The sequence below is a fragment of the Vicugna pacos genome, chromosome 1, assembly GCF_048564905.1.
Source record: "Vicugna pacos chromosome 1, VicPac4, whole genome shotgun sequence".
NCBI classification, from domain to species: Eukaryota; Metazoa; Chordata; class Mammalia; order Artiodactyla; family Camelidae; genus Vicugna; species Vicugna pacos.
The window spans coordinates 91505491-91521069 of NC_132987.1; the positions used below are offsets into that span (position 1 = coordinate 91505491).

General features: G+C 36.9%; 1 protein-coding gene and 1 long non-coding RNA gene across 11 annotated transcripts in view; one reads left to right on the forward strand and one right to left on the reverse strand.

Moving 5' to 3' along the window:
- CADM2 (cell adhesion molecule 2) overlaps positions 1–15579 on the reverse strand; it is a 489482-nt gene that overhangs the window by 188878 nt on the left and 285025 nt on the right. The gene's annotated exons all lie outside the window — the stretch shown is intronic.
- On the forward strand, positions 265–11664 carry LOC140699155 (uncharacterized). The gene is made up of 3 exons (XR_012077185.1): positions 265–366; positions 597–649; positions 11508–11664. It is a non-coding gene; the product is annotated as an uncharacterized lncRNA (long non-coding RNA).

Genomic DNA, 15579 nt, shown 5'->3' on the forward strand with positions numbered 1-15579 from the left:
CCTCTGTACCATCCAAATGGTCTCAGTTACCTTCACAACCCCATCCTTACTCTATTATTGCAACTGGGCAATTTAAAAAAAAAAAGTATGACAGGTATTTTATATATTATACAAATATAAAATATTACACAGCACCAATAAGAAGTAATTTAAATACCTGATGATTTTCAATCTTGGCCACACATCAGATTCACCAGGGGGATCTTTAAAATAAAACTGCTGGAGCCGGGCTCCAAACGAACTGAATCGGAATCCCAGGGGGTAGGCCTTGCACATTTTTGTTAAACCTCCCTCAGGTGGTACTGAGGCACAGCAGAGACGGAGAGTCAGTGACCATAGGACAGTGAGAGCAATTTATCAACAGTAGTAAGTTTCTAACAAGAGATTTTGAAATTTCTGATAAACTTAATTACTGTAGACTTGGTTTAGTTAGTACTTTCTCCTCCTCTGTGCTATGCTCTGATAGCAAGGCTTGACTTTTTTCTTCCTCAACTTTTTCCCTACTCACTGTTTTAAATCTCTAGGTTAATTTCTCTCTTCTTAAGAGAAGAGTATAGTTTCTCTTCAGAACTTAATTAGCACCTCTGCCTTCACAGTCGCTGCCATACTCTGGACACAGCTTCTGCTCCAGTACTCACGTCTGTACCAGGTAAACAAACATCCCCAAACCCAACCATAATTTAGCAGTCCAGGGTGCAGTATTTAGGTGACCAAACACAGCAGAATCCTACCTCTTTCATTAACCCTTCTTTACAGTGCAAAAATGGGAAGTAAGACTCCCTCTCTGATCCTGGGAGGCAAATGATGTAAACAACGTCGGTTGCTGGGAACCTTTTTTTTTTCATATTCAACAAGCCAGTTACTATTTTGAGAACATAAAGGCAATAAGCAGAAAAAAGCAACAGTATAAAAAAAAGAGAGCAAGTGGATTTTAAGTCCAAGATTGCAATCTGAGACCTAACTTTATCCCAATCCTCTGAATTGAATTACCAATATATTCCTATTTTGGGTACCAACAGCAACTTGGGTTTCCATCACCTGTGCCCAAAGCAGTCTTGGATATTAAAATCTTGGTCTAAGTAATCTTCCTACAATCCAGCCTCCCACGATCACATTGCTCTCCTCTAAAGATCTTCCAAAAGAAAATTCTCTAACATAACTTTGTTCTGCTTGACCTGTTACCGCTCCCGACATTGCACACCTCCTCCAAATGAATAAATAATACCATTTGACCACCTGGCTTTTCAGAGGCAGTATTTTGTTATTACCTACAATAGCATTAAAACTTCAAAACAGAAACAAAATAAAGGTTATTAAGTTAAAATGTTTTTCAAAAAAAAATTATAGCCAAAACACTGCAAATAAAAACTGAAGAAAATAACTACTAAAAATATTTTGAGTGCTTAATAAACATGTGCTAGGAACTAGTCTATGTTCTCTCCACTTATAAACTCATTTACTCTTCACGGTTCCAAGCTGGGTCACACAGCTCTCTGTGCTTAGAAGGGCTCCACGCTTGGCTTAAAGTTCTGCTGTTAATGGTTTGTTTAACACTCTCCTGTTGTTAACCTGAAATTGCTCATAAATTTTAAACAAAGGGCCACACATTTCCATTTTCCGCTAAGACCCACTGATTAAGTAGCTGGTCTTGACCCATGAGATCAAGATTTCGATTTCTGTCTCCTTTTAAAGATGCAGATACTTCAAGTCCATTGTTCAAATTCACATAGCTATTAAGTGGTGAAGTGAGATCCCCACACTGGCCACTTGGCTTCATTGACTGGTTCCTCAGGCACTTGAAACTCAAATTGAGCATGTAGATGAAGTGGTTATAAAATATAGGTGTCAAAAAAGAAAGAATGAAAAAAGCTTGAAGCTTATCTAAATGACCAAACATTTCATTTGACTTATGTATGCTAATAACAGTATCATCATGAACTGATGGCAGTGTACCTTACGCCAGTAATATACATCTTACAAGGGCTCCGGAAGAAGGAACTATATGAAGAATTAGCCATCGTGAAGACAACTTACTTCAATCTTTTTTATTACAATATCTCAGTTAAATGATTTCCTATTATTACATAAGACAAGGTGCCAACACATTCTGATTATATAAAACCCCTTCAGTAAAGTCTAATTTCAGAAGTTATATTTTACGGTAAAAATATACAGTAAGGCAAAAAAGTGACAGAGTAGAGCACTTTTTAGTTAAACAGTATATTATTTGTCGGAGTTTACTTAGCTATTTTTTAAGAAAAGCTTCTTGTTCTAGTTCAAGATTCTCGTGTGTATAGAACCTCAAAAATGATGGCTGAAGCACGTCAGTTCCAGAGGATGACGACAAGACATAACTGACATGCACGTGGCAACCCAAAAACAAAAATAAACACAAAAACCGCTGTGCACAAAAGCGTCTTTCCTTCCCTTGCTCCCTTTGCTCCACCCAAATTCTGATGCTTTCAATCTACCACAGTGGACTATTTTTCCTTAAGGTTATAGAATTTCTTTGTATCTGAGTTTCTTTTCCTAATGGAAATTTAGGCAAAAGGACTATTATAAGTGCCTAGTTGGGTTTCTATTTCAAAAGCTGGAAAATACTACATAGTTCAGGTAAACAGTGTGCTTATTTTCACTTTATTTTTGTGGCATTGGTTCACACCAATGAACGAAGCAGAGACCCCCCAATTTAACTTGGTAAACATAAAATCTCCTAACATAATTGGCTATGCTGATTTTCATTTGTGTTGTTTAAACCATGAGGACTATTCTAAAATAAATAAGATTTGTACATGTTCTTTATCACATCAGACCATAAAATGTCCCTTATTAACCAACCTAGAGAGTAGTACATTGTTTTTGCCATTTGCTTACTTTTTTTTTTAATTCATTGCACTATGGCCTATGGAAACTAAAACTTTCATTTTCAGAGCTGAGGAAGCTAACGGTCTCTCTGATGACCGTCATGATCAACAAGATCAGTTTCTCTCTCAGGTTTAATTATAAGTCACTGACAAACTTCACCTGTTATCTGAACTAGCTCCCTCGATTTGGCTGGCCAGCCATAAACATGGCTGTATCGATGCCACTTTGCTCATATCAAAATCTTTAAAGATACAAACTCAGAGTCAATAGATTAATACTCAGTTTCATGTAAAAGGAAGATAGTTTTAAAATGCCTATCCTGCTTCAGTTATGCAGGAGGATCGTCTCTGAAGTTTTCCTGACCACCTTCTTCTGTGCACAACATAAATTACTCCAATTCGGTTTCTATTACCCTCTATTCCAGGCCCATTAAATCTTTCCAAATAGATATCCTTTCTGTCACACACGTACAGCGAAATCCAAGGCCCTTTTTATCATATAGTTAAGGGGTGCCACATACTGCTCTCAAACACGGAGAGTAATTTCCACATTTTAAAGCAACAAATTAATCCTGACCTCTGCTATTGACATTTGAAGACGCAGCCTGATCTTCTAGGCCTTGATCAGTTTGCCTCTAAAAATTTCTAATTATTGTTAGCAGTTAGCAGAAGGTGGAGAGAATCAGAACCTGAAGCCATATGTGACCACAATATCTTCTTTTCTTTCACTGGAATAAATTATCATCTCCACCAGTAGCAAATGGTCATTTTTACAATCATGCCTTCTTTGTTTTTTTCCTTTGACTATTCTCAGCTCACTATGCTCTGAGAAAAATGCACTTCACTAGCAAGTTACTATAGTCTTTAAAGGGAGTTTTCGCTTTTTCCCCTGAAAGCTCTTTAAATAAGTGATGATAAAAGGTCAGATGCTATCAGTGTGCTTCAGTCCCTTCATTGCAAGTCAATAACATCATTTTTATTCCATCTGGCATCTCAAAACTAAAACTCTTTTTCAGAACTGACAATTTATGGGCAATTAATGACATTTAAAATATCTGCCTGTACAAGAGTAGTAGAGAAATATTTTCTTTATTGAGGGTTTTTAAACACACGCAGTGCTTTATAGCCAGGACTTAACTAGAAATACGATGTCGTTTGGTAGAAATAAAAGGAATAACATGAAAAGACCTAATTAAAGGGAAAATTCACTCACAAGTAGCATCAGTCTATATGAGTCTGTCTTCTGTAAGCATGGCATCTCTCTCTCTCTCCCCCTCTCCATACACACACACACACACACACACACACACACACGACACTTGTTATAGCCACAAACAGGGTCTCTACAATTCCCCCCAGGAATCAAACTGCAAGTGCCTTTACTAAAAAAAAAGTAATAAAAGACAAAGTACATGAGGCTCCTTAGGAAAAACAACAATCAAAAACAAACAGAAAACATTACAATTCTCTAAAATACACCTGAGTTACAGGGGAAGCAAAATTCATTCAGAATCCACACTGAAAGTTTCTGTGGCTCGGCTTTGCCTACAGGTTCGCAGTACCTAGCACAGCTTCTTGAAGTTTCCAAAATGAAAAATGCCCCTGTGATCTCCACTTTAGGCAACCTTTGATTATTTCCCTACAGCTCAGAGTAAACAGTGATTAACAGGATAAGGCCAACAAGTCAGGGGGAAAAAAAAAATAAGAGGCAGAAACTGTTCTTATAGTAGCTACCTCTCACACCTTTCAAATTTTAAAGTGTAGCTTTTTAAAAGGTATCAAAATATGTCTATCAAAACATTAATCACAAGTCTACCAGGAAAAAGGAAAGGCAACTCCAACAAAGCTACTAGGGCTGGAGGCAGAGTAATGCTTCTCCTTTTTTCTTTTCTTCTCTTCTTTTTTTTTTTTTTTCCACTGCAGGTTTGACGTCTTTTAGGAAGCTAAACATGTCTTTTATTTTAATGTCTATCATCTCAAGGAAGTCGAGAGGCCATCACACCTGTGATTTCCACATTCGCACACGTGCATTCTCACGTGCTGGAACATTCTCACACACCCACACGCTGTACAAGTATCCAACTAGCTCATTTTAATTTCTTGGCTAATATAGTTAGATTTCAGCTGCGCCAGTTATGAGTTCGATCATTATTAACAGTTTAACTTCTCTGGGCCTCTGCGTTTTCAAGTTGAGGAGATTAAAAAAAAAATGTCACCTGTGAAAACTCAATACTGTGGGTGATACACAGAAATCACCCGTGAATGTTAATTCCATTACAACACACCCAAGGCCAAACTCTTCTTCCCCTAAAAGGAATGGGGAGAATTGAGCAAGCAGTACTTGACCCTGCAAATGAGGCCACAATTGTAAGCATTCTGCTCCCCATGTATCCAGTAGATTCGTCCTGTTCTATTGCCTCAGTAGCTGTAACTACAAGCCAAATTCAGAACATGAATTATAGAGACTGAACAAGGAATAAGTACTGATGAGTAAAAGTACATCATTTATTCCTAGAAACATAGTCACCACAGAGTGAGTCAGAAAGAAGGCATATTTCAATAATACAAAATCACAAAATGAAATGTGATTAAGAGCAGAACGTGGATTTTTCTGTTTATGCCCCAAATCCATCTCATTAGCTGATGATTTTTAACTTGTCTATTTTTGAGCTGTGCTACAGCCAAGTTTTCTTAAGCCCATGTAATTAAAAACTCTAGCCAATTAAAAGCACCATGGAAATCTTTGATTTGCATATAGGATAGTATTTGTGTTTAGCTTGCTTTTCCTAGATTTATGATTTTTAAGGGTAAGTAGTGTAACATTTATGGACATTAAATGACTTGTGAGTATACAATAAAATTTTCTCTCATTTTAAACAAAGTCAAATGTAAAAATGTAAATAAGTACTAAATCCAGGATATTTTGCCTTTACTTTAAGATATCTTTGACAATCATAACAATGCTATTTTTTTTCATAAAATAGAGCTTTTATAGATGGTTGGTGTTTAAATGCTATAAGAATTCCTAGAAGAAATATGTAGAGATTTCTTTATATGGTTAAATGTATTTGAGGAAAACACAGGACAAAAGCATTCACTGTTCTTTCTAAACACTTCTTGAAACAAGCCTCAGGAAGACTTACCCTGTGAAACATTTCAAGTGAACCTCTCTAATCAATTGTCCCGTTAGTAGTCTCTGTACTGACTCCTACACAATAAAGCAAATGGAATTTCTAAAGTGATAAAACGGGTTGAAAATAATTAAGCTTTATATAAGTAAAATAATCTCTCCATTGTCTAATTTATTGTGAATCACTCGAATTTCTAGAGTTTTATAACTTCCTTGTCAAAGTTTTTGATGCTAGAGAAAATATAGTATTTCCATGAAACTACACAGCCCACTACACAATGCAGTATATATACATTACCACATGCACCTGAAAAAAAGTAATAAAAATGCATATTTTATGAAATGTACTTGAAATGAAATGTACTAGAATTTAGACAGCCATTACAATTTTCTACTGAGTTACCAGCCACTAAAACATTTGTGAGAGATTGCAATTTCCACAAGCACTGCTGGAGGGCTATCAAGTTTTCATGGTCATATATTTTCATATTACGTTGTCCAAAAATGATTATTCATTTACTTAAATGATCAATTTTATTCAATAAAAAGAATGATCTCAATGAAACCTGCTGTGATTCCCTTAATACTCTCACTTTGAGGTCATTGAAAGAGGCAGTATTAATGGTGCTTTTCAGCATCCTTGAAGCAGTTTATAGCCTGCTTATGTGACCTTCCATTTTGGGGTCAACTGGGGATAACTTACTGAAATTACAATTTTCAGCATAATCTCCAGACCACAAAGAATTCAATAGTTCCTGACTACGTTTATCTTGAAATCAGAATATAACAACACTATCTCAATTCTAACTTGCACTTCATTTGTAATTGCAGTGATACTCTTTAAAAGTGGCTGCTCATTTTTCAAGGAGAGGTCCAATTCTCCAACTGGGTTAAACAGAGTCTCCATTTAACAAAACTAAAACTTTTAATATACATTTTGAGGCGGGTTAATAGTCTTTTTCCATTAGGATAAAGGAGCACACACTGAGAGTATCTTTCTGCCATCTGAGTAATCAATGAGCCAATATGGTTATAAATCTTCCAGAAATTCCCCATGGTTCAATTCAAGGAAAGAGTTTATTCTTTTCGGCCCCCAATCCTTCATTTTTTCACTATCATTTGGTAACTGTAGAGGGAATCTTTTCATCTTGCAATTAAGAGAAAGAGGGAGTATTTCACACTTTCTCTTAACATCTGCCTATTAAAACAATCCCTATTATATACATGTATGCTAATCATGAAAGAATAAGTGAAACAAAAATTACCTGGAAAAGAACTATAAAAATCCTACCATCAGGAAAAACCATTAATTATTGTTATTTTAATGATTGAAATGTGAATATGTGATTGGTCATTATTTTAACAGAAGTAGAGTGCAAAGTAATGATTACGTCCAAGCACATTTGTTCATTAAATAGTATAGTGGGCAACTTTATCCAAAAACGTCAGGTTTGCCAGTAATTACACATATACCATGATAAACTCACTGGTACTGTATGATGCTCCAAGTAAAGTGATTGATAATGTAGTTGGAAAATTTATAATAAATGAGTCATATCAGAATGAGGTCTTTTAAAAATTATGCTGATTTTCTACAAAAGTACATAATAATACAAAAGGTCAGTAATTATACTGTCTTGATACAATTACAAAACTAATCTTTTAGCTTTATTATTCTCCTCCCAAAGATTTATTACTGGGATTGTGGAACACAGAAATTATTAATTAAAATAGTTAATACTCTAAATCATTTGAATACAATCCACATTTCTCGCCAGTGAAGAAAGCATCTAAAAAAAAAAAAAAACTTTCATAGCATTGAAAGTCAGCTTTCATACCTGACCTGGCACTTCAAAGTAACTGCACATAGTGACTTTAAAACAGATAAAGTTCATTTGGAAAATATTAATAAAATATATATTCCAAATCCTACAGATAGTCCTTTTTAAGATTCCTCAGTGAATAAGTTTGTTACTCACTGTGGTTGTGTCTGATTTCATCATTTCACCTCTGTACACCAAACAGCCCGAGCAGCTGACCCTCTAGAATGCATCTCCCCAGCATCCAGCCCTCAACCTCTGTCCTCAGGTTTCCAATTAAGTTCAGCCAAAGAAAGGCAATGCCAGGAGACTGCAGGGCAGGAGAAGGGCAAGGCAGGGTGTTCCTTTTGGCTTTGGTACTGGCTGCACGTTCTGAGTATGGTTTAGGTCATGTGCCATTTCAGGCTGAGGGAGAGGACTAGCTTCTCACATGGTTGGTGTCTGAGTCATCGGCATTTTGTTGGTTTCTGTAAGTCTCCCCACACCTTTATGAGTACTTTCATTATTAAACCCTCTTAACTTGAACATGTTGATGGTGGCATGTGTTTTTGGCTGTGATCTGGCTACATATTCTCATGGTAATTTCACTTTAAATGCTTATTAGTTTTGTACTGTTCTCAAACACCCAAACTGAGCACACTTCAGTTTATATAATAACACATTTATGTATGCAAATCATTCAATACAAATTACCCTTTCTTTGGAAACTTTTCAAAAACACTCATCATTCTCCCTATTTTCATCCATTTAACTGTTTCCCATTCATCTTCTCCTGAAGTCCTGATTTCTTTTTAGGGCATCATATTCTCAGGAGTTTGAGACCTGAGTTATTACTGATTTTAACTGACTCTTGCCCACAAGTCCCCCTAAATTATATATTTGGTAAGTTTACTGCCTCTATAGATTCAAAGTTCTCAGCGCTTCTCACAGTTGCTTATTCTTTTCCTTCCCCACTTTCTGGTTTGGGTCCTTACTGTTTTCCAATTGAATTACTCAGTCTTGTTGCACATGGGAAAGACTGCCACTCCACCTGGCAGGCAAATACCCAAGAGCGGAGACGTGATTGGAGCGATGTAGCCCTGCTCTTTCCTCAGCCTTGCTTCTCACATACAAGGATGATTCGGGGCACTTCAAATAGCTTAAACCTACAACTGATTTTTTTGCGACTTCATGTACTTTGTAAACTTAACTAAAGAATGAAATGAGACTCCGCCCTGCTTTTGTGCTTAGTTCACCCTCAACCCACTTGTCACTGACTCCTCGGGCACAGTGCTGCCAGTGAACAGGACGGCGACACCTTCTCCCCTCAGCCATCTGTCCCAGGGCACCTTGTGTGCTATGAGCTCACCTTGAGTTTTCTGGGAAAACCTTGTGCTTATTATTTTCCCCGTGTGAATTCACCCTAACCTTTCCATTCTTAGCTCCCACTTAGTCCACAGGAGAGGGCACTGTCATCTGCCGGGGAGCACAGGCTGTAAGTGAGGTCCCACAGCCTCCGATTATACCCTTGCACGACTGCTCTCATTTCCAATTTGAGCAAGTGACTGCACTTGTCTCTGCTTCAGTAGCCTTATATGGAAATTGCATATAACAATACCTCCATCATGAGTCTCTATGAGTCAAAGCTTTTCAAACACTCTCAGCTAAAACAGACTAGCCACGATTTCCCCAGTACATCCTACATGGGGAAAACTGTGGCAGGAGACAGGTATAGCAGCAAAACCCACAAGAAGCTTTGAACGCTGTCTTAAACTGCAGCAACTTGTTCTGCCATCTTTTTAAGTCAATCTCAAAATTGATCTTCTCTTCTGAGTCTTTTTCTGCTTTCTCTAATTTGATAATAATTACTCTGTCTAAGCTGTCACCACTCTTTATCAGTTTGTTAGTTTCTCTTACAAGAGACACTCTTAATTACATACCTGTATCTTTATAACTATATGTAGATACATAGGTAGAGATAGACAAATACATTTCTCCATAAGATTCTCCACATTTTTAAGTTCAGATAAAATGTTTTATCTATCTCTTCCTGCAAATACAGGTTTGCTCAAAATGGACTATATTGTATAATGCAATTTAACAATCTTTTAAATCAAATATTTACTATTTGATAGTCACTTTCCCAAGATTATTGTTAATCTTAACCACACCTCTGTAAAGTAGGTGTTATCTCCATTTCAAACACAATAGTGCTTCTCAAAGTGCTAGTTACAAACTTTCTTACTAGCAAAGAGATAACTACAGAAGTTGAGAATAAATGCTTAGAAACTTTTACAGTAACCTGACATTGCCATGATTTCCAAGCATGTGATATCTGTCAATAAATTTGGTTCGTACCTTAAGTTTTCTGTAGATTGGCATGCCACGGTATCAGGGAAACATTTTGGAGTAATCTGATTAAAGGAGCTAATGCAGACCATAAACTAATGTACTGCTTCTTTCATCAAAAAAAGTTGCTATACAATAAGGACAAATCAGCTATCAGGGATTATAGCGGTGTAGTAAAATTTTCAAATTATCTTAAAGCTAATGCATTAAGCGCAAAATTATTCTCTTTTTCATATGACAAGATAAAGTTTATTATAGACAACTCTACTGCACACCAAGGCAAAAGCTATAGCTTGAAAACTTCTGTTGAAAATGTCTGAACAACAAAAAAGCTCTTGCTTCTACAAGATAAGAAACCAGCCCATTCTCACATTTTATATATGTGAGTTAGACAGCCAGCCTTCTTTATTTGTCTGATATATTTGGTGTCTTTGATAGTCTTAATACTTCTTGCAAAGAAGAAATGCAACATGTTTTGCAATGACAGGTAAGGTGAAAGGGCAAAACAAGTCAGAAGCTTAAAATAATTGTAGAAAATCTATTCTTTGAAGACATGATCTATAAATTAAGTACAATTATTAGTGAAATATGTGATAATCTTGATATTGCTCATTTGCAAAAAAGTGATCACAGACTATCCTACAATACCGAAAGGACATTTTGAATTGTATATTTCATCAAAAAAGAGCCACACATAGAAATTCATAGATCCTGAAGCAATATCTTTTATCAAAAATTTATTTAACTATAACGTCACAGGATAAATACTGGAACTGACTAGTAAGAAAGGACTGAAAATGAATTTTGAACCTACCATAAAACTTGCCTTATTTTGGATAAAAGTTTAAAATGATTCTCTTAAGACTGCTGAAATTGCTTCAAAATCTCTTCCATTTCTGCCAACATACTTGTCTGAGATTCATTTCTCTACTCTAAGTACTATTAATATAAAACATGGAAGCAGTTTAGATTATACATTATTCCCTGCAAAAAAATGCTACAACCAATTGAAGGAGATGAGATAAATTAATGAGGAAGCACATGTCACATTAAAATATTTTAATAATTGATATATACGATGTTCATTCAAAGTGTGTATATAGATTGTTAATATGAACAATTACTATTTATTCTGTAAAGTTTTGTTTTGTTCTGATTACAGGATAACAAAACAATTACAAGGATAATAATAATTCTCTGTACTATTCCCAATACACCCATACTCAATGAACACACACAATTTTGTAATGCTGTTCTGTTTTCATTTGCTATGTTTGTAAAATGTAATAATGAAAAGTCAGGACTTTCATTTTGTATGCTTTAGTATTTCATTTGCTAATAATCCATTTTTATTGTACTTTACAGAAGTATGACTCGGGCTTGATTTAGAGAAAACAGACGGCCCTCACTGCCAATGACGTGAGAAGCATTGATTGGGCTCCACGAAGGAGGCAGTTTGTTAGCTGTGGTCACTATTGCAGCTCCACACCCAGGATCTTGCCCTGACAGTTGCAGGAGGCGCATCCTCATGCATGCAACCAGAACAAATCGCTCCCCTCCCTCCTACTTCCTATAGCAAAACTGGATTAAGCTAAGGGAAGATAAAGATTTAGGGAGTGTTTTGCTCTGTTTACAGCTGTTCTTGCTCTCACTTTATTTTCTTCAGTGATAGGAGGGAACTTAACTTAAGAGTAGGGAGTGGATGGTTCAGTTCCATAAAAGGTTGGAGATGTTCTAAGAAGCTTCCATGGATGTCCAGGGCCAACTTGGGAATGATCTCCTGCCACTTCCATGGCCTTCTGGTAGATGTCATTTCCCTAGCAGGGTACCAATGTCTGAACCTCCTCTCTCTGACCTTGACATCTCCCTGGGAAAGAGGACAAAGTATCCCACCTGGCTATAAGGATTTTGAAGGTAAGACAAGGAAGGGCACCCTTAAGATAGAGAACCTCATCTAAAACACTTACATGTGTGAAGAAACATGGTTTATGCAAAGAACCACAATAGCATCAATTTACTTTCTGGATAAGTATAATATATATAAACGTCAAAGGAAGCAAATGAAAGTTGGGATGTTTGCAACTGTTAAATTGCAAAGAAAATACTAATCAGCTTTCAGTTCTATCACTATATGCTTTTCAGAATTATTCCACAGGCCAAATGCTGTAATAAACAGGAAGTAGGGGAAAGAAAGGAAAAGAGTATTCAAATTCATGATTCAAATAGGCATTCCTCCTCACCTCCTTAACCTGTTGTTAGTGATAGATTCCAGGGTACATTTCTTTGACCACTTTCCCCCAGAACCTCTTGGAAGAACCATCCACTCTGATGACACATGCCCACTCTATGTTTAAGGTATTCAACTTGAACCAGTCCCTGGATTCCAGGCTATATATCTAATTGCTTATTATATAACCCCCTCTTGTACATGTAATAAACTTGATGTAATAAAGCCGAATCCAAATCTTCCCCAAAATAGTCACCACCCCCATCGCCTGCAATCTTGTCCATCTCCTTTTCAAGTCCACTATTTCAGGTGTTCAAACCAAAAGCCTAGAAGTGACTCCTCTTTCTCTCTTCTACCCCACATTCTTGCCATCAGTTAGTCAAAATACTTTCAAATACGCAGACTTCCATTTACTCTCCTCACCTTCATTGCTATGTATCTGGTCCAAACCAGCTTCATCTTTCACCTGGTTTATTCGCAGTGGCTTCCTAATTGGTCTCTCTGCTTCTGATCCCACCCCACCCCCTACCCACCATAGTCTGTTCTCCCCATAATAGCCAGAGTGATACTGGTAAAATGTCCAAAAGACAACCTCACTGTTCTGCTCAATACCCTTCAATGGTTTCACATCTTACCCAGAGAAAAGCCAGAATCCTTCAGTGGCCAACAAGGTCCCACCTGCTCACACTCCCCACATCCTTACCTTTCTACCTTCAACGCCTCTCTTCTCCCATTCACTCTGATCAGCACACACTGGCTAAGCCCTTCTTCAAACATGCTCAGAGCTTTCATTTCAGGCTGCTCCTCTGTTCTGCACACTGTGCCCAGAAATAGTAGCACATTTAGCTCTTTATTCCCTTTTGGGTATTTGTTTCCACATCACTTCCTTAATGAGGCTCTCCCTCAGACATTATATAAAACGGCACTTCCTCTCTCCCTCTTAAATGTTTTTCCTTCAAAGAATTCATCACCCTTGGACAAACTATGTATGTATGTATTTATTTCACTACTGGCCAGTTTCCTCCTACTTGAACGTAAGTTGCATGAGGGCAGAGTTTTGCCTGTTTTGTCCTCTGCTACATCCAAAATGCTGAGAACAACTCCTGGCAAAAAGCAGCTCAGTAAGTGTTCCTGAATAAATGACTGAATCTTAATTTTACTTTTAATAAGCATGTAGTGTCAAATTGTAAAGATACAGTAAATGAATGTCTACTAATTTATTTTGAGTCTATAATCTTAGGACCCCTTAGGAACTGAGAATTAAAATTAATTTCCTTTGTTATACCTTCTCTGACATAAATAGATGGTGGTAGATTAATAATATAATCAATCTTGTGGCTACTCAAAATTAGATCCCTTTGCTCCTGGTTTGAAGTCTAGAAATTAATTTTTGGTTGACCAAGCCTAGACAATTCCTTGCTTGAATACCTTTTGAATATATTCTTTCTATTTCTTTAGCTCTCTTTTTGGTCCAGGTCATCACCACATCACACCTTAGCTGCTAAAATCATTTTTATCTTTTCACCTTTCTATACTCGAAGCCTCCCCTCCCCATAGCTGTTCAAGTACTGAATTTTTTCTTTCATTTCTCTAATTTTAAAAGGATGTATACTGTAGCTGATGTGCTCAGGCAGGAAACAAAAGTAGAAATGTGGCTACTGAAAGGCAGAAGCACAGTTATTTGTAGACAATGCAGGGTAGTATAATGAGAAACTCCAAAAGAAGTTTAAAACACTACTAGGACTAGTCAGAGAGTATTTAGTGAGGAGGTAAAACCAAAATAGAAATATGCATTTTGATTTGCTAGATATCCAGTGACTATATAGAAAGAGGCAAAGGAATCAGTCCAAGTAGCTGCCAGCATTGGGGTATCAGGACTGGTTTTCATTCCTGCTCTATGCCACTCTGCCACACAGACTCAGTGGCAAATATGTAGGAGAGAGAGCCTCAAGCTCTCTTTATGAAAATCTCATACTGCAAGAGCTCACACTCAGCATAAGAAGAAGTGAGACAGAGGCACAAACTACTGTGTAAAATGTACAAGCTACAAGAATATATTGTACAGCACAGGGAATATATTCAATATTTTACAGTAACTTTAAATGGAGTATAATCTATACAAATATTGAATCACTGTGTTGTACATTTGAACCTAATATAATAAATCAACTACAATAAAAAATCACGAAAGAAATGAGGCAAGGAGGACAGGGAAAGAACTCCCTTTCCCTCCTAGGTTCTCTCCTCCTAACTTGTCATCCTTCCCCCAAAGCCCTTAGGGTAGCAACTCAGCCTCCAAATTAGAAACCTTCATTGCACTTCACCTTCAGCACAGGTACAGCACCTAGGAAATGGTGAAGCTAAATACTGCCATTGAAATACAGGGCCTCTGGCTTATGTTCCATTATCTAAAAGGCCTATTCCAGGTATTTACCAATTGACAGCCACTGTCAGTCGAAGGGTAGTACTGAAGATCTCAACTTCCTGTTAGATAGAAACTGTTTAAGTCTTCAATGGCAGACTTTTGTTTTGCTTTTTATTTCATTTGATGTTACAGCATCAGTTTTCCAACATTTCAAAAAGCACAAAACAAACTCTGAGAAGAGTTTCAGCCTGTACACCTGGACAGCAGCAGGTGGCCCTTCACAACCCATTGGCCTCAAGAGGCCTACAAGGTGGATCTGAGATTGGTTTATGTAATTAGTCCAGGTCAGTTCAAGATCACGCACAAATCCATGGTGAAACTGGGATTCAAATGCAGCTGTCCTGACTACAAAGTCTGTAAATTTCAACAAACCAATCTATCTATAATGTCTGCAAAATTTCATGAGGTCAGGTTCTAAGTTACATAGAAATCAGTGACTAATAACCAATGATCATTTCCACAAAACAATATAATTACTGGTCCCCTGAAGATATTTTTATCATAATTCACGATTTAGGAAATATCTCATTCAATCTCACACCATGGAATTTTCAGCATTAAAATACAGGTGGGCTATATGTATCTGAAAGGGTTTTGCAAGTTCAAACACAATATGTTACATCTATATTCATAATAGTATCATTCTTTCTAAATTACTACCATTCTTTCTAAGATGTAAAAGTGAGTATCATAGAACAGGCAGTCCAATCACTCAGCATTCTCCTCCCCATTTTCCATTTGTCTCGAGTCCACCTACCACTCTCAATATAAATAGCTGTAAAACC